Source organism: Schistocerca cancellata, chromosome 1 (genome assembly GCF_023864275.1).
Source record: "Schistocerca cancellata isolate TAMUIC-IGC-003103 chromosome 1, iqSchCanc2.1, whole genome shotgun sequence".
In the NCBI taxonomy this organism is placed as follows: domain Eukaryota; kingdom Metazoa; phylum Arthropoda; class Insecta; order Orthoptera; family Acrididae; genus Schistocerca; species Schistocerca cancellata.
Window position 1 is genome coordinate 1,216,318,426 of NC_064626.1, and position 20,628 is coordinate 1,216,339,053.

Sequence of the window (20,628 nt, forward strand, 5' to 3'; positions counted from 1 at the left end):
TGAAATACACGAATGCAATGAAGGAATTCGGTAGTGTTTTGTGGAGCTGCTAAATTAGCAAGACAAAAACAGTAGCAAGGGAGCATCAAAAGTAGCCAATAATAGGACAGTTCATGGCTTCTGTGAAACATGTCTGATAAAACCAAAGAGACGATTACGCACCTCGATCAGTCATTGAAAACACAGTGGAGGGACGAGCTTTTCCGTTAAAGTCAAAATGTCCAAAACTGTTATTTTGTGTGGTCGTAGAGCCTAGATCAGAGCATCTGGGAGCACCGTATTGTGTTCAGCTAGTACTGCAGGTCTCTCTCTCTCTCTCTCTCTCTCTCTCTCTCTCTCTCTCCGGAGATTCTGCTTGTCGGAGACGCTTAATCTTTGCGGCCTGTTGAGCCGTCTTGCCACGGCATTGTTATTTTCAGGTTACCTGTTGGCGAGTGACATACGAGCGATACCTTATAAACTGGTTGCCCGTCCCGTTGCCGACGCGACTTTTTTCGTATGCTGCTGGCCATCCGCCCGTCGGATCTTCGTAACTCCCCACCATTTTGCGTCCATCACCGCTAGCCTTCCTTCTGTTCCTATTCCTCCCTTCTCCTCCTACCCTTCTCCCCTCCTCCCCTCAATTTTTATCTCCGTCCCCTGCCAGCGAATAAAAGTCAAACTTGCTGCCTACCATAAAGTTTTACCGTCGCTTTAACAGCGACCTAATACTCGACAAGTGCACTGCATCATTTTAAATGATGAAGCAATCTCCGCCCAATATTGCTGTCTGCGTCGTAAAAGAGAGGGTGGAAAGAGGCGGGGTGAGAGTGCCTGTGGTAGCTACGGTGGTGACGACGGAGGAGGAGGAGGAGGAGGAGGAGGAGCAGGAGGCGGCAGCAGCGGTAGGGGCGGAGGGAGGGGGGATGGAGAGTGGCGCAGAGGGCGACGAGGGACGGGGCGGGAGACGAGAGGGGGCGGCAGACGAAAGCGGCGACACTTCCACCGCTTCCTCGCCAGTTCCTTCTCGCGCGGCTCTTCCCTCGCGGCCCACTTGCGCTCCGTCTCCTCCTCATAAAAGAGAATGTGCCCGACAAAAGAAGCAAGAGGTATTCCCTGGTAAGATAAGGAACAGAGGGACACTCGGCGGCGGGGCCTGAAATCAATACGTGTCCCCCTCGGCCTCAGCCCCCGTCTTTCTTCTCTTTCCTTTTTTTCTACCCCTCCTCCTGCTCCCACGCCCCCCCCCCCCCCTTTCCACCGTCCTCCCACTCGCCATTGTGAGCGCCGAGTAGTGCGCTTTGCCTCTGGCGCCTATGCGAGACGAGCGACCGACGCATTCGAAATGCGCGGCAGTCGGCCGAGGCGCAATCCAGCCAGCTCGCCGCCGACGCTCTGAATCCAGACTGCTCGTCACGACAGCCCAGCCTTCATTTCTAGGAAAGGCACCGCGTCCTTTCACGTAGATGAAAACAGGCGCGACTGCATCGGCACGCACTCGTCTCTTGGCGGGTAGCAACAAACAAGTCAGACACGTGCAACATCTTTCGACTCCCGTTCATCGACCTTCGGGTGGATACTGGCACTACAACTGCTGGTGTATCTTATGTGTAATAAAAAACAACACAATCAGCTGCGTTCTACTGGTTTTAAAAATCACGATCGGTTTCGGTGTTACAGCACGCCATCTTCAGACTTTTAGATACAGCAAACGTATCGTTCGTCATACTGTGCAAAATACATCATCAGAATGTTTATAGCAACTGTACCACACAAGCGGCCTGTAGTAAAATTGCGTGCTTATGCAATATCGTCTCAGTTACGTGACTGGTTTCGTGATTTCCTATCAAGAGGTCACAGTACGTAGTAGTTGACGGAAAGTCATGGAGTACAACAGAGCCGGCCTTAGTGGCCGAGCGGTTCTAGGCGCTACAGTCTGGAACCGCGCGATCACTACGGTCGCAGGTTCGAATCCTGCCTCGGGCATGGATGTGTGTGATGTCCTTAGGTTAGTTAGGTTAGCGTAGTTCTAACTTCTAGGGGACTGATGACCTTAGAAGTTAAGTCCCATAGTGCTCAGAGCCATTTGAACCATTTGAGTACAACAGAAGTGAGCCGCGCGGTCTGAGGCGCCATGTCATGGTACGCGCGGCTCTCCCCGTCGGAGGTTCGAGTCCTCCCTGGGCCTGATTGTGTGTGTTGTTCATAGCTTAAGTTAGTTGAAACTAGATTAAGTAGTGCGCCGCGCGGGATTAGCCGAGCGGTCTGATGCGCTGCAGCCATGGACTGTGCGGCTGGTCCCGGCGGAGGTTCGAGTCCTCCCTCGCACACATATATATATATATATATATATATATATATATATATATATATATATATATATATATATATATGTGTGTGTGTGTGTGTGTGTGTGTGTGTGTTTTTCCTTAGGGTAATTTAGGTTAATTAGTGTGTAAGCTTAGGGACTGATGACCTTAGCAGTTAAGTCCCATAAATATGTCACACACATTTGAACATTTTTTTTTTTATAGTGCGTAACCTTAGGGACCGATAACCTCAGCAGTTTAGTCCCATAAGACCTTACCACAAATTTCCAAAACAGAAGTGATTTCTGGCATTCCCAGAGGTAGTGTTACAGGGCCTTTGCTGTTCCTTGTTCATACGAACAATATGGGAGACAATCTGAGCAGCCGTTTTAGGTTTTTTGCAGATGACGCTGTTGTTTATCGAATAGTAAAGTCATCAAAAAACAAAAAAAATTGCAAAATGATTTAGAAAAGATATCTGTATGGTGCGAAAATCGGCAATTTGACCCTAAATAACGAAAAGTGTGACGTCATCCCCATAATTGCTAAAAGGAATCGGTCAAAATTCGGTTACAGGATAAATCAGTCAAATCTAAAGGCCGTAAATTCAACTAAATACCTAGGAATTACAATTACCAACAAGTTAAATTGGAAGGAACACACAGCAAATGTTGTGTGGAACGCTAATCAAAGACTGCTTTTTATTGACGGGCACTTAGAAAATGTAACAGATCTACTACGGAGACTGCCTACACTGCTCTTGTCCGTCCTATTTTAGAATACTGCTACGCGGTGTGGGATCCTTACCGGGTAAGATTGACGGAGTACATCGAAAGAGTTCAAAGAAGAGCAGCACTTTTTTGTATTATCGCGAAATAGCGGTGAGAGTGTCACTGAAATGATAACAGGATCTTCTCACGAAATTCCAATCACCAACTTTCTCCTCCGAGTGCAAAAATACCTCGTTTTGATGGTGGCCTGCGTAGGGAGTAACGATCACCATGATAAAATAAGGGAAATCAGAGCTCGTACGAAAAGATGCGGTTGTTCGTTCTTTCCGCACGATGTACGAGATTGGAATGATAAATAATTGCAAAGATGGTTCGATGAATCCTCTGCCACGCACCTAAAAAAGAAAGAGGTGGTATTCAGAGGGAACTGTCTGGAGAATACGGCGGATGGGCTAGAACTTCCCGTTTGGACGTTTCCAAGTATGTTTTGACCGGTTTTGCGACGTGGTCGAGCATTGTCTTGTTGCAATATAATGTCTTTCATTGTAACGCGGTCGCTTGTTGTTTCTTCTCGGCTTAAACGCATGAATTCAGTTTCACAACGATCTCCCGTAATTGCTTGTCGGTCACAATAGCTTCGAAAACCTGTCTTCCCACGCCATGCCAGTCTTCTACATCGGAATCACCGTTCTTCAAGCGTCGAAACAGTTCCCCTGCACGTTCTTTGACTAACTGGCGCCTCGCCATAAGTGTCAACTAAGCGGTTTATGAGCCTCAGCTGCAGATTTCTTCACGTCAGAACAGAAGATTTAAACTTGCCGCAAATGACGAGAATTTAGCTCGTAAGTTAACATATTCAGTCTAGAATAATTTAATGGAGCAACACATATCGACTAATATTTCGATGTCGCCGTGTTTACAAAGGCATGAACTTATTGTTTGACATTTAACGATCCACCACCTGCTCCACCGCTTGCCGCTAGTGCCACCTATAGCAAAACTGCGGAAGCAGAGTGGTAGACCCAATAAAAAAATATGTCGACACGTTACAGCCTCCCTCTTCAACACATTTGCCGTGGCCAGAAGTACGACTAGTCAATGACAAACCAAAGGCCTTTTTCCGTTGTATTAGATCTTCGCGACTATTTTAGAGACAATCTAGTCTTCGTCTGGGCACCAGATTATTTACCTTGTGCCTAAGTTGTCTGTGTGTGGAATTCCTGCTTTCAGTTGTTTTGAATGAGTCCGATTTATTGTTATCCTGCGTGACAGTACTCTCTCTCTCTCTCTCTCTCTCTCTCTCTCTCTCTCTCTCTCTCTCTCTCACCGAGCGAGGTGGCGCAGTGGTTAGCACACTGGACTCGCATTCGGGAGGACGACGGTTCAATCCCGTCTCCAGCCATCCTGATTTAGGTTTTCCGTGATTTCCCTAAATCGTTTCAGGCAAATGCTGGGATGGTTCCTTTGAAAGGGCACGGCCGATTTCCTTCCCCATCCGTCCCTAACCCGAGCTTGCGCTCCGTCTCTAATGACCTCGTTGTCGACGGGACGTTAAACACTAACCACCACCACATCTCTCTCTCTCTCTCTCTCTCTCTCTCTCTCTCTCTCTCTCTCTCTCTCTCTCTCTCTGTGTGTGTGTGTGTGTGTGTGTGTGTGTGTGTGTGTGTGTGTGTGTGAGAGAGAGAGAGAGAGAGAGAGAGAGAGAAATGTGTGTGAATTCCTAAGGGACCAAACTGCTTAGGTCATCGGTCCCTAGACTTACACACTACTCAAAACTAACTTATGCTGAGAACAACACACACGCCCATGCCCGGGAGAGGACTCGAACCTCCAGCGGGATGGGCCGCGCAGTCCGTGACGTAACGCCTCAAACCGCGCGGAGAGAGAGAGTGAGAGAGAGAGAGATCGCTTTCCGAGCGAGGATGTTCCCGCGGCACGCTATTCTGTTCCCCCGGTTTTTGCTGCCTCGCCTTTTTTCTTTTCTTTCTTCTTTTTTTTTTTTGCTCCCGACAGAGCTGCAGCCGCATAAATACGAGGGCGGCGTGTGTGCTAAGGGAGGCGGCGGTGTCGGCGGCTTTGAAGTGGCTAAGAGGCGAGAGCGGTGGCTGTGAAGCAAGGCCTGTGTCCGCCCACGCCGCGCGCCGCAGCCGCCCGGCCAGGTGTACCGTTGGTCGCCCTTGGGCGGCGGCTGCGTCGCTTGGCCTGATTTAAAAAGTCGCAACAAGTAGTCAGTAGGCCACCGCCTAGCGGTCCAGCTTCCAAAACACACGTCCCAGCGCTACCGCTATGTCGTGAATACAATTTTTTCGTAATGAACGCTCACCGATTATGTGTTTCTGATGCTTAGACAGTTGCCCAAACTCGTGGGTTTTTCATTACAGTGATCTATACCTTGCTTACGTTCTACAAACCCTCAGCCTCATCTGTGTTGTGTCGTGCCTGCAAGAATGACTGTTTAAGACATACGGGTATTTTGCAGAGAGACCGGATCCGGCTCATACAATTTGTGATCGTCGTACTTCCTATGCTAAATAATTCGTTGAGCTGTTAATATCTTCACTTGAGCGAGGAGCATTCAATAACAAATGCAACACATGTTTTCCCTCGGCCAATACCGCTTGAGCAAATGCAGTATTTGTTGTGGAACATTGCTGACTGTGAGTATTCCCACTTCAGCCCCTATGGTTTAATGAAGTTCCGATAGATGGCGGTGCTATACGTAGCCAACAAAATGGCGTCTGTAACAGAGGTGCGTACCAAACAGAGAGCAGTCATTAAGTTTCAAAATGGTTCAAATGGCTCTGAGCACTATGGGACTCAACATCTGAGGTCATCAGTCCCCTAGAATTTAGAACTACTTAAACCTAACTAACCTAAGGACATCACACACATCCATACCCGAGACAGGATTTGAACCTGCGACCGTAGCAGTCGCGCGGCTCCTGACTGAAGCGGGCCTCATTAAGTTTCTTTCGGCGGAAAACCAGAGCATCACCGATATTCATTGGCGCGTGTGGAATATCTGCGGAGGCCTGGGAGTGAACAAAAGCACGGTGAGTCATCGGTGACACACAAATCTCTCTGATCCTCCGCGCGCCACCCGGCGCGAAACGACGTCAACTTGTTCGTTGCCACAAAAATGCAAAAATATGTCTCCATGACAGTGCAAGGCCTCGCACAACTCTGCGCACCCGAGAGGAGCTCACAAAACTCACTGGACTGTCCTTCCTCATCCACTCTACGCACTTTCCGACTTCCATCTGTTTGGCCCAGTGGTGGATGACTCCGCGGAAAGTAGATGATGTGGAGGTTGTTGATGTAGTAAGATGTTGGCTCGGACGTCGACCAGTAGTGTTACCATGTGGGCATATATGCCCTCCTAGTAAAGTGGCGTAAAGCCGTCGCATTGAAGGAAGATCACGTTCATAAACTGGGTTTTGTAGCCAAAAGAGTGGGGAATAGTATGGTGTATAGGAATCCTGAAAAAAACCAACCTGCTTCCAGAAAAAAATGTGTTGCGGTAGTTACTGAATGCACATCATATATGCGAAAATTGCGGTTAGTAGTTACACCATATGCGTTTAGCTTTTTGTTCACATAAGCGTAATTCTTTCTGTATTTGCAACATTTACGCTGGCAGTTTAATTACAGTTGTAAAAAAAAGAGGTATTGCGTCACTTCATTTGCATGCAAGTGCCCTTATGTACCAAGTGGTTATAATTAAAAGTGGAGCTTCTCACAGAGGTCCATTGTGGACAGTAATTATCGTATGATAGCGAACCTTGGTAAATATTCTAATGCATTAATTTGGAACTGACTTATACTGGCACCCAGGTGCAAATCTGACAAGAAAGACGTAGAGAAATGTTTCTGCATGTAATCGATTGGGAACGGGACGTGGGTAGAAAAGGCCAAACAAATGAGAAACGACAATTTCGATTGTATTAATAACCGCCGCTTACACAGTTCGACCAATATGAACACCGGAGATGTCGACGAGATGCTGTACAGCGCCAGATTTGCACCTGGCGGCGAAAATTGAAACACTTTTTTTTTTTTTTTTCAGTGTAAATCGGTTGTGCATTAAGGCATTGGCTTATGTACCACGTTTCACTGCGGTACGATAATGACAACCCACACATGACCTCCGCGAGTAGCCGCACTTTAATTATTACCACCTGGTACCAATCAGCAGCAGATTCGCCAAACGTTAGGTTAGTTTGTGTGGGGATATTACTGGGCTCAAAACAAGATTAATACCTCAAAAAGGGTTTAAAGCTGGATCGTACGCATTCCAGTTCTGTTGCTCCACTACAGTGACAATAGTAAATTGACCACACTGTCAAACAGTTAATTTTCCTCGCTGATCAACCATTATAGACATAATACTCGGGACTCTTGCACGTTTTGCATGCATTTTGTATATGGTAGAGCGAGGCCTTTTTTTTTCTCGAGTAGCTCAAGCGTTTGTAGATACTCAACTCCATTTCGTATCTTGATAATGATATTCGCACTATAAATGCAGTCAGCATTTCATTTTCATTTTATCCGCGATGTTGGTTGGAAAGACACCACTCACGTTCAAGGTTTCCCTTTCATTGGTATACTTCCTTGAAGATTTGATACGTGTCTGAAAGAGTCACAATTCACTACAATAGGACGTTTTCAACAATTTTTTTCTGTTGTGGTTGGTATCAGAAAACATTTTCTCAACCTCGCCCGACAAACATTCCTTTCTGTTGCATCCGTGCCCGCGCCAGTCAGGAAAAATTCCTTTGTGAAGTGAGACATAGCTGTTTTTGAACGATTCTTCACTTCCTCGCGTTACCTTCATTACGCTTATCGGCGGATTTTCCCGGCAACAATGAAATGAATAAAAAATGACGCCGGAGCGTTGCGCGTTGGAAGATTATTTTCATGCCCCTCCCTGTTCGGGGAAATACCGTACCGGCTTTGGCTTTTTATTTTTTACAATCAGCTCTCCATTAACGCAGATGACGTCTGCTTAATTTATTTGCCAAACACGTTTGATACTGGAGGAAATTTGCTTTCTGTTCCGTCACTGTCTGCTGCATAAATGTGTTTACAATATAAATAAAAAGGAGTCGGTGCGCTGAGGCAATATCGAGCATCTGGCAAATATTTAATGTGCTGCCAGTCAACTTGCTTTTAACGGTAATTGCTTTTAAATAACAAATGAGCCAATTTCTGCGCAGTCGCCCCGCCGGTTTTAGGGAAAATCCTTTGTGTGTGTGTGTGTGTGTGTGTGTGTGTGTGTGTGTGTGTAGGCTTAACAGAATGACGCTGTCGATGGGGACGTTTGTTATTTCTCTTTTGTGGAAGGCCACAGATTGCAAGGGTACTACTGTCACAATAAATTGTTTGAATGAATTTAGATATGCAGTTAAAAGCGAATACACGTGAAGCGGTCGTTAATGGTACACATTTCAAAGAAGGTGAGAAACGCAGCTCTTTACGAGGAGTACCTTCTTCGTGTCGTCGCCACGATTTCCTCACCTGTACCAACCTTTTCATCTCAGAGTAGCGCTTGCAACCTTCGTCCTCAATTATTTGCTCGATTTATTCCTACCTCTGTCTTCCTCTGTAGTATTTACCTTGTACAGTGTACAGCTCTCTCCATGTAAGTTATTCCATGATGTCTTAACAAATGCCCTATTATCCTGTCCCGTCTTCTTGGAAGTGCTTTCCGTATATTCCTTTCGTTAACAGTCCACCTAATAACCAACATTGGTCTGTAAGACCACATCTCAGAAGCTGTGCTTCGTACCCTGTGGTTCTTCAAATTAAGGCCTATGTTTGATACTAGTTGGCTTTTCTTGTCCAGAAATGCCCTCTTAGCCAGAGCTGGTTTGTTTTTCGTGTCGTCCTTGCTCCGTCCATCATGGGTAACTTTCCTGCCCGGGTACCAGAATTCCTTAACTTCCTCTATTTCGTGATCCCGAATTCTGTAAAGTGCTGTTCCGATTTCTACTACTTCTCATCACTTTCGGCTTTCTTCGATTGACTCTTTCATGTTCTGTACTCATTAGACTCTTGATTCCACTCAACAGCTCCTATAATTCTTCTTCACTTTCACTGAGGAAGTAGTCTGATCAGCCAATCTTATCGTTAATATCCTTTCACCTTGAATTTTAATTCCACTGTTGAACCTCCCGCCAGTGTGACATACGTTAGTCCTTTTCTGGCATGCACCAACAATCAGTTTTCAGCTCGATTCTTGCCACGGATAATACAGTGTGACTGATTCTAGAGAATGACCATAACCATTGTCATCGTCATTTTGGTCTCCAATTGATGATAACACTTCTTTGCACAGGGAAAAATGCTTCACCAGCTCGTACCGACCAGTAGAAGGTGCTACTGAGCATGTGGTTCAGTGTAAACTTAGTCTATGGCACTTGATGAGTTAATAATAGCGATCAAAATACGATACTGGATCTGCTAATGTTCTTAATGTGCAGACTGAAAACAAAGTGTCTGACACGCTGATCGGCATTTTTAAATTTCCTACTGCCAGTGCAGTACTGTCATTTGTAGACCAGCACGCCATTAAATAGCTTAAAACATAAATATAACAGTTTAGATCATCACACTATGTCATCCTGGTAAAACACAGTTAATGTTCGCTAGTGTTATCAGTGCTGAGCAGTAAACGAATATGTTTCACTGTTAGTAAGTTTTACTATTGAGTGTTTGGCGTATGTAACTACTGACGGCTGTGACAAAATGTGTGTTTTTTTATTTTATTTGACGCCACAGTAATAATATTGCCATATAGCTTTGTAAATAAATTAATTTGAACTAAAGATGATCTGAACATCGAATCCGGTAGTAAGTAAAGCATTATTTATCAGCAGCTCTTGATGATTTAAATATATTTTTTCAATTAAATTTGTATGTATCTGATACGGGAATAATAAAAGAACAGCTTTCCAATAAAGTACTTTTTAATGGACTGTAATGCCAGTAAAACGTCCCTTAATGCAAGGGTTACCAAACTTTGTCTCCGACGGAACAGGTAGAGAATCCTGGTACTTTGGTGGAACACCTTGTTCATTTTGAAGGTTCATAAAATTGATAAAAGTTTAAGACACGAGAAAGACTTCCTTATTCATTGATTTTTTCCACTGTAAATAACACAGAAATCATAAAAATTTTAAAAATTCGAAAAAATGTAAGAAAACTGCGCCCTGTTATTGGTAGTTTTTCGCGGGGCTCTCATTCACTTCTCGCGGGACACCAGTGTTACGGGAACACAGTTCCGGAAATGCCGTTTGGAGTGAAACTGCAGGCGTATGATGGCCGCACTTACGTAACTCTCAGTAATTAGCAGCGGTTGAGGACGCGTCCACTGCTCCGGTAGTGGCGTTTTCTTGCTGCCCCTTCCCCCACGACGATGGTTAAACAGTTGGTGCTGGCGCCTTGCTAATAACGCTAATGAGCGCGAGCGGCCAACCGCACACCGCAGATGGAGCAGCGATCGCGCCAAATCCTCTCCTCCCCCCCCCCAACCTCCAACGGCCCCCCTCCCTCCGTCTCTCTCTCTCTCTCTCTCTCTCTCTCTCTCTCTCTCTGGGTTCATTTAATTCCGTGGTAGGGGCGCCTCCACCGCTGCCGCTATCTGATCGCGCCAGACACTTGCTCGTCTCATTTGGCGCTGGATTGCGGATCCAATTACTGCGCTAATTCGCACGGCGACAGTCGTGCCAGCCGTGGCGTTCTGTTCGCAGGGCCGGCGCCCGTTTGCCTGCCAGCCCTTTTCCCTTTGAGCACTCCTCTGATTTGTAACTAACGCAGCCGCGGCCTCGTCTTTCCAAATGCGCTGCCGCTCGCTGCCTCCCCTGTGAGGCTCGGACTTTCATCGAATCAGCGCTCTTTCGGCCGGAAATTTTGCTCTCTGCCGTAACATTCAGAGTGTTACACTGGTACTAGTCACCCGTTGGTAATTTGCGCCTCTCCGCATACTTGGTACGCCTTCCAGTTTATCGAGTTGATACCTCTCAGCATCAAATAGAATTAACAGCTTTGTGGTTTTATTTTGCTTTGTTTTCTACTCTTTTCATGCGCATCTCGTAGGGAGTAAGACTGGCAGTTTGAAGACGCAGCGAAAAGATTTTTACGTTTGGTATTGCTTATTTCAGCGGTTTATGTAAAATGCATTCCAAATTGTTCTTTACTGTTGATTTCGTGGCAAAAAAAATCTGTCACAGAAAAGAAAAATCATCTGAATTTTATGTATGCTTTTACGAGTTTAAAATGGAACTCGGATAAACTGAAGTGGTACTGTTGTTATTTAATGGTAGGGGGTCTTCGAGCTGATGACTTGTTCTCCGATTTTTTGTCTGTCTTCTACACGGACACTAAACTGGGTTCTTCCCCATTGTGGAGAAGTGACGTCATTATTAAAACATCGTATTTGTAAGGGTTTGGAAACTTATCGTATATTCAGCATGGAAATGGAACACTGAATGATTTCGGTTAATGACGCCAAAGCGTACTGAATGACAGTCTAAGAGCACAACTAAGCTAAGGACAAGAAGTAAAACGTGAAGTCTTGTTCGTAAACTAACCCTGTTACATACTGGCGATATGCTGATCTATATTTTGCAGTTTGGGAAAAATTTAGACCTAACAGTGATATTGAGTGGGGATCTGAACCTTCGCTACTTTAGTAGTCGACAATGTAGTGACGGAAACTTAGTGATCAGCTAAATGGTTTCTAGAACGTTCACATATTTTTTTTACTGTATGTTCCGTGTGTTCTCTCAGACCGTGGCCGTAAGTAAAATATTTGTCCACTATCTTCCGCCATTAAATTTTTCTTATTCGCCCTTAAAACCATCTCGTTAGTCTTGTAGTCAAGATAATCCCTTCGTTCAGAAAATGGTTGAAATGGCTCTGAGCACTATGGGACTTAACTTCTGAGGTCATCAGTCCCCTAGAACTTGGAACTACTTAAACCTAACTAACCTAAGGACATCACACACACATCCATGTCCTAGGCAGGATTCGAACCTGCGACCGTAGCGGTCGCGCGGTTCCAGACTGTAGCGTCTAGAACCTTCGTAATTAAATGAAATTGTAGTCTTATAGCGTCCTCATTTCTGAACACGCTACGTTTGAATAACGTTGTAATGCCTTCCAATTGCTACACAAGTTTCTGTACAAAAGAGTGGACTTTTAACTTCCGTCTTAAAACACATATAATAATACACGAGTATCGGGGAGGCAGTCTCTTCACGGCAATAGAGCACAAATGTCTAACATTAGCTTAATGTGGAGATTATTTATAGATTTGGATATTTTTGAAAAATCGTGATTGGTCTCAATAGCTGTATGCCACTCAATTCAAACCACCACTTTGGGCTAAGCAACAAATTACACTCAGGTTTTCGTAAAGGCCAAACAACAGACTACAGTCAGGTTTTCGAAAAGACGTCAATTACACGCCTCGCGTGCAGTCGTGTTCATTTGTATCTAGCAGAACGCCGTACATTTACTGGACATATGTGTGTGTGTGTGTGTGTGTGTGTGTGTGTGTGTGTGTGTGTGTGTGTGTTAAAAGGAGGGGTGTGGAGACAAATCGACACCTTCGTTGGCAGCCGCAGCGCGGTTCATTTATCATTAATTAATTCTTGCTGCGTGGGCGAGAGACAAGTTGGCACGAGCCATCTGGTGCTGACACGTTAGCCGCTGGCGTGTGAAATGACGGCTGAGCGCCGCTCGCCGCTTTGCATCGGAGGGCCCTCGATTACATGTCAGCGCAAATAACTTCGCTACCCCCTTTTTTTCTCTACCAGCAGTTTTTTCCCAACCTTTCTTTTTATTTTGCATTTGTATTGTGGACGCATCTGCGCTAGTGCGTTCGCGAACGTGTATTCTCGCCGCGCGTCATTCGGGCTTGTTTATAGAGATTCATTTTTGTTGTGCCTATTTGCGGCCGGATAAAAAATATGGGCGCTGACAGCGGTTCATGTTTGTTTCAAAACACGTCCGCTGGCTCGCGGACGGATCGTTGCGAAGAATTGTTGATGGGCTGGTTGGTAGGTGGAGGGCGTTCCATTATACTTGACGGACGCCGGCGGAATAAAAAAAAATACCGCGCACAGATAACGCAATTATTAGCGCGTGCGTAAAAAAGTGATGGCGGCGCTCATGTGTGTGTGGTGTGGGGGGGGGGGGGAAGGGGGGGGGGGGCAATTGTCGAGCGGCCCTGTGCGGCACCAGAGTACTCGGGTGAAAAATGTAACGACACAATTACATTAGTTCCATTCCTCTGTTTAATTAATTCCAGTGCGGACTGGATAAAGTGTCTACGAATTGCGAGCTAGTTGTCGTCACGCTGTGATCGACTTTGTTTTACTTGACGCCTCAATGGATGATGTGGCACAAGCGTTAAGAAGGAGCAAGGTTCAATTCCCTTCTCGGACGAACTTACTGTGTCAGAGTTCCCTAAATCATTTAAAGCAATTGTTTGCTCACTTGTACAGGTTAAAGCTATTTTCCTTAACTGTTCCGGCTCTGAAAACCTAATGCATCGTCTATGACGAACTGTATATTGATTACGAGCGGAACGCCATCCACCTTCTCTTTCATTACTTGCCGCCTTGGCAACTATGTGTTCGAAGAAGACGCCATGGTGTTCGTTCTTTCCACGCGCTATACGAGATTGGAATAATAGAGAGTTGTGAAGGCGGTTCGACGAACCCTCTGCCAGCAGGCACTTAAATGTGATTTGCAGAGTATCCATGTAGATGTAGATGTATTCGAACGAACCGTTTGGAGCAGAGATTGATAGCGACATTAAAGGCTTTGCTTTACAGTCCACGGACAACTGACTGTGACTCTGTTACTTAATTGCGATCGTGTCTTTCACCTTTTAAATTTTGTGGTAGGTTCCTGTGGGGTCAAACTGGAGAGGTCATTGGTCCCCAGAATTACACACTGCGTAATCTAACTTAAATTAAATTACGCTAAGGACGACACACACACACACACACACACACACACACACACACACACACACACACACACACACACACACACACACGATATCCGACGGGGCAACCGTGACAAGGCGCTGCAGACCGCGTGGCTGCACCGCATGGCTTCACCTTCTAGCGTGTGTGTGTTCCCAGAAGAAATATAGAACCTAATAAATCCCGAGAATGAACTTCTGCGGAGTTCGGAAGGTAGGTAATGAGATACTTGTATAAGCAAAGCTATGAGCTTTGATAGCTCAGTTGGTAGAGCCGTTGTCCACAGAAGCAATGGTCCTGCGTTCGAATCCCAGTGTGGTACACAGTTTTAATTTACTGGGAAGTTTCTAAGGTAGAACATTTTCAGATGTTTGTGACTGTTGTCCAAATAAAAGATGGGATAGTCAACAGTTATACTGTTGTACGTCTGTACGTAAAATCAGTCTCTAACGAGATTTATGTCCCACAGTGCCCTTGTACGTTTTCTCCGATAAGATGAAACAGCCAGAAACGCAATGTTGTAAAATTTGGCCACAGCTGCTGGATTTTGGTTTGTTCCGTCATAGGTTTCGTACAGCCAAATGCTGAGCTTAAACCTCCCCTCTCCGAACATTCTGTTCAAATCATGCTTCGGTTGAAGACATTCATTGGGCGCGTCGTTTTTTTTGTAAATGTGTTATTAGCTCCAACCAGTATTTCACGACGGATTTGTTGTATTAACTGTTCTCGGCCCACTGGTCGCTTTAATTCTCAAAGAAAATTCGAGCTCTCGACCATCACCTGTGTCTGGATAGCAACTCAAGAAGGCAGTGATGGATATTGTCGAAAGGTCGGACTTCGGAAAGGAATTAACGGGGCAAGTGGACCAAGCACAGCTTGCACGTTTTCGAGTAGTATAGAAATTAAGAATGTATGAACTATACGTTATGTCCACATATGTTTGTAACCCTTTCGCCAAAGTAATAGTGTTTTGTCTAATGCACTGTAATTGTATGAAAGGTACAGAAAGTAGTTGTGGTAATGAAATTGTTCGGACCTACATCAGGTAGACAGCTGAAAAGATAGTAATCTAACTAGGAAGCCGGCAAACACTTAGTGTAAGGCAATCATCGGAGCGAAGCGGCAAATGCACATCGTGTTGTGCTAATCGATACTGGTGTTTTCTTCGTGTTAGCCGTTGCCTGGATAACCTTTCAAGCAACTTTCAGAGCGTAACGGATACCCGACAGTCGTGTATACATTTCACTTATTTTACCATAAGTTTGCGAACGCTATTAAGGCTTTTACTGCCAGCCGTCAGTTGTAAAGAATAAAAAGTAGCCTTTTTTTTGTCGTCTCTCAAAGCCTAGCCGTGGCTTCCGAAGCGTTGCAACAGCGGAATGTGTTGCAAGCAAGGGAAAACACTCGGTGATCAAGACACCGGCTGTGGTCAGATGTTCACTGTGTTGCTTTTATTTTTTTGCTACGTGCGCCGATGCTAGTAACAGCGCAAAAGGAGTAATTTGACGACAGCGAAATTGCCGGCTAACACGAATTGATCGCTGTTTTTCCGGTGTCGTAACATCCCGGCGATTGCCGTGTTGCGCGTTAGCTGCAGGGCCTCGGCGGAGCCGGAGCCGCAGCTGGTGGCTTGGTCGGCCGCCCAGCACCAGTCCAGATTAAATCGCAATTATATTCGCCGCGAGCGAGAAATCCACCTGTTGTTCCAGCCGGCCGTAAAGCGGTTAACGATTCTAATTAAAACCTGCTTATTGAGTTGTCGAGTGGAATTGAAAATTAGGCGCCGACTCGGCAGAACGAGAAACTGCGCCGAGAAATCGCCAGCGGTTCGGCCCCTTACTTTTTAAGCGTCGTCTTAATATGGAAGCAGTAACACGCAATGAACGGAGTAAAAAGCATTATCGCTGAATTCGATTTGACGTCTTAGTAGTGGAGGAACACAGATGGGAGCGAAATGCTGCGGTTTTTTTTGTTTTTTTTTTTTAAATCTAATGATACGTCCAGGGCTGCTTGAGGAATACGTCGTTACTCGAGCTGGTAGACAGTTCAGGATACGAGAAATAATAACGGCTGATACTCGTGCTCATGGACTGCGATGGTAGTTAGAATTCCGGAAGCGTGACTGGCTTGTGGAGAAACTCAAAAGTACGAGTTGGAAGAACAGATGAGTGTGCAGAAAATATCTACGTAATTGCGTTTCCATATCTGCCATCAGTATCAGTAGTAATTTAAGAACAGTTTGAATACTGTATCTGACGTGACGACTGCGGAAATCATTCATAATTTTATTACAACTATTTCTTTTATCATGTTAATGTAAAATCTTTTTTTCATCAGAAATGTTCGAATTCATGTACAATTGGAACACTTCTTTTCTAGAAACAGTGTGAACTTATAGAAAGACGTTCACTAACATTATTTCATATTTACTCCGTTTTATTACTCATACGATTATTTCTGGTACGTTGAGCTAATTGAAGACTTGAGAAAAATATTGCGTGCAACGAGTAAGGCGAATTTTGTTCATTAATTTCGCTTCTATTCGTTACTTTGGCAAATTTCGATGACCAGATATTTTCCTTGTCACAGTAACAGTTCCCTGTAAAAGAACTGTGTTCGTAAACCACATCTCCGTTTCTACTTCCTTTATTTATTTAAAATTAATCTTCGTCCTTCGACCGCATTAAGGCTGTTTTTGCAACGAAATTCTACGGTATGTCGGTACACTAGTGGCAGCTGTTAGGGGTGGTTAGTTATTCGCATTTACGTAATCGCACACTTTTCAGTATAATATCATATTCTATGTCTATATGAGCGCACAATGATAAACAGGAATGGCGTATTTGAGTGCTGCATCCATTCCCCGAAACAAAGCTGGAACACACGACGTTTTTAAACCATGCATACTACTTCGAACCGTCTATTCGTGTAGGAACTTCAAAGGAATATTACCTGAACTCTCCGTCGGTACTTGCCAGCCAGAGCATGACAAACGAAACACTTTCGTGATGTTTTGCAAGTACTATTTGTTTAATAACGAAGCGGCTTTCCACTTCTTAGGAGGCCAACATTGTTACCTGATGGAGGCCTCAGAATCGGAAATTTGGTTCGTGGCTAAATAAACATTGTTTACTATGCACCAGGAAAGTATTTCCTTTGTTAAGACCGCAAGTCAATATCCGGCGATGCTTTTGTTGTGGATACGAAGGCAATTCAGTGCTATTTATCTGGTAGATGAGAGTAACTATTACTGTTCCTGGTCTGTTGAAAAACGACGACTAATTGTTTTTATTATCTGAAAGTAGAGGAAAAAAGTAGGAGCTGAGGAATATTGGCTGCAAGTATTGGGAATACGCAGGCACGCTTTGTCAGTAAGAAGAAATGGAAATTCCCTGAATCGTGTGACGTAAAACTCCTGTCATTCTGTCCTCACTTGTCAGTAGTTAGCTTTACGACTGACCAGGGAATATAGCACTCGGTTCTTTGACACACACACACACACACACACACACACACAGAGAGAGAGGGAGAGAGAGAGAGAGAGAGAGAGAGAGAGAGAGGTGAATGAAAAATAGATCACAGTCCGATCGCAAACCGGATTAATCAGCGCGCCGGGAGGTCCCAGCCAACAAAGAAATAGGGGCAGAGTTGGCTTCCTTTTATTTCGCAGGCCAACCCCCGCCAGCTACGGCGGTGGGGCCCGGAGAGCGGCCGGGTTGGAATTAAGGGAAAACAGGGCGCGCTTTGAAACAAGGTCGCCGAAAATCCGGCGGGCTGCAGCGCCGCAGACACCGACGGACAGGCGATTAAGCGGTTTATGATGCGGCTTTTATTAGCGTCTGCGCGCGGGTTAATATCACTGGGGCCAGTGCCCGTTTATTGGATTACCACATCATCAGGCGCTTTTTGCTCCTCGCCTTTGTGGCGGCTGCTTCATTAGTTTTCATTACGCCCAGCTCCCCTCCTCGCCCTCCCTCCTCACCCTCCCGATAGAGCCCGACTCGTCCGCCCGTGCCCTCCCCCGCTGCCTTTGTTGCACCGGAGTTTCCGCACCAGCTGTGTCAAAACCTAGAGCACCCGCCCATAACGTGTAACAATAACAGGCCGGCAATAACAACGGGCGAGCCGGGAAAGGGTGCGCGAACAAAGCTGCAATCAGTTGCCGGCGGGTTTGTAATCGGCGAGAGTTGTGGGCCGCTACATGACGGAGAGGTAATCCAAACTGTTCACGTGGCACCACCCAACATTTTCATCACATCAGCGCGTTACTGTTTACCGAGATAACTGTTGGTTTACTGCCTTTAATACTGGTTTACGATGGCGTGTGTATTATTCACGGATCCGGTAATGTGTATCAGCATTTTCCGATAAAGAGATTAAAGAGACATCGAAAATTGACTTCGTTTTTGCAGATGTTACAAAGGCATTAGTCTTTCTGGCATTCGTCGCTTCTAGCTTTTTTTTTTTTAAAAAAAAAGTAAACGATGGAAAAGACTGCATAGATTTGTTTGTCAACTTCTCATGCTAGTTACCTTTTTAACACGTTCTGTTACATTTACTTGTGATAGCTTATAAAAAAAATAATAATGCCACAGCAGATTGTTCCGTAGATAGAGTTTGTAGTCTCCCCCTCCTTTCTAAGTTTATTGTCCACAATAAGCGAAGCCTCTTATATATATGGGAGGATCGAAGATAACAATAGACTTTCTAGTTTATTTACCTTTTCGTGTAGACTTGGCTCCAGTTCTTCTTGTCTAGGGATCCGATTCTTGAAGCTGAAGTTCTCACATTTTAGGTCCTCGTGGTTGAATTGATCTAAATAAATTTCAGGATTATTATTGCGGAATTTTTCTTGGTACGTTAATATATTTTGACACATTGTGGTACATCATACAGTCTTTTGAATTTTCACACTAACAAAGCCAAAATTACATTGATCGCCCAAAATACAAAAATACGTCCGATTACATCGGAGGCATGTTTACTACTACTTCAGTTTATGGTAATATCCACATTCCGAATCGTTTACAATTTTTATTGACAAATGAATTTCTGTTAACTTCGATTATTATTTCATAAATGAGTGCAGAAATAAACACAGTAAACAATACTAGGCTGCGTAATCAATAATAGAAATTTTAAGTGTACCAAATAATTCGTACTTTCGAATGTTTCCAAAAAAAAAAAAAAAAAAAAAAAGTTTAACTGTACACTCAGAGCTAGTACTTATGGATTGTGACATCGAAAAAAAGTAATTCCTTTTCATAAATTTTAACTTGAAATATAACATATTGTGTACAAATTATATAAAAGTTTTCAGAAAAGCAGCTGAGATATATTGACCTGTCCAAAATTCGAAAAATAATACTGGTATCGACAGGTACTGTTGCGGAAAAGTAATGCCAGTGGATGATGTCCCGTTAGAAGTTACAGTGCAATAATATGAGGTGGTTGTGTATTTGCTTTTAAAAACTCCGCCTTGTGTTGCCACACACAATTTTTCCCTCCCCTTGTTGTTACCCATGCATGTTACTGCTACTTTGGACGTTGTGTGTGTCTCACTTTCTGTAAAAATGGGATAAAAATTTAACGGGCTTAAAACATTAGTTTATGCTGGAACTATAATTTGTCGGCCAGCTCTCAGCTGTCATCGAAGGTTGTTTCCACCGCACGTACAGCGGCGACGTTGACCGCCAAAGCAGCGGCCGATGCGGAGAGACGAGGAGGGCGCGGCTGCTGACGGCAGCAACGCGGCCGCAGGTGGGCCTAATTATTTCTTGTGTGGCTACGGCCAACAGCGTGGCGTCACTCCACAGTGATACATGGCCGGCGGCAGCTAACTGTCTGCTTCCAAATTATTCCGCGCGCCGTCGTGCTATTATTTACACATTGTAAACTCGTTAGGCACGAAAATCACTTACCACTGCCCTTTTTATTCGACGTTTTATTTATAATACTGTTAATCAATTATTCCGCTTGTTACATGCTGACGTTGCCTGTGGTTCAGACATCATTACATTGGCATCAATTCTTCAGGGGGAGAGACGGAATCATAACTTTCTGAATGATACGGAAGTACGTAGTAACGCGGTCTGAACCGCCTGATAACTGTCCTGTTGGCACCAATATTCTGAAATGAAGGATACATAGGTAAACACGATGGGAGACGATATAACTGAAAAAGTAGTCGATCAGCTGAGCTATATGAAATGCACTGGTAGTTGCGATCACTTCTTTGCGATTGTTGATCATAAACATCCTTTAGCTAAAAGCGGCAAGAGGCAAAAGGTAATTTCTAGCCATTCGTGCAGAATTTGCTGGATCGCGCCGAACCTTCGTTTGTATTACCAGGGACCAAATACTTGGCTGTTTCGAGACTCGAACCTGCAGCCTTGCTGATGTCGCTAGCCACCGGTCAAACGACGTTGGCGGCTGGTGGATCATATGCACTTCATATGAAACAGCATTCGAAGAACATCGAGATTTTGTGGCCGTTTGCTCCTACATTCCACGAGGAAGGCTGTTTATATACAGAGAGGCAGCTGTGGAGTAACCGCGATCCGTCGTGTGAAGCCCTCGATGGAAAAGCGTGACTCGGGAGTACAC

General features: G+C 44.8%; 1 protein-coding gene across 1 annotated transcript in view; it reads left to right on the plus strand.

Annotated features, from left to right (window-relative positions):
* Positions 1-20,628, plus strand: part of LOC126142373 (proline-rich protein 36-like) — a gene marked incomplete at its 5' end in the record, with an annotated part of 138,157 nt that overhangs the window by 59,442 nt on the left and 58,087 nt on the right. The window lies entirely within an intron of this gene.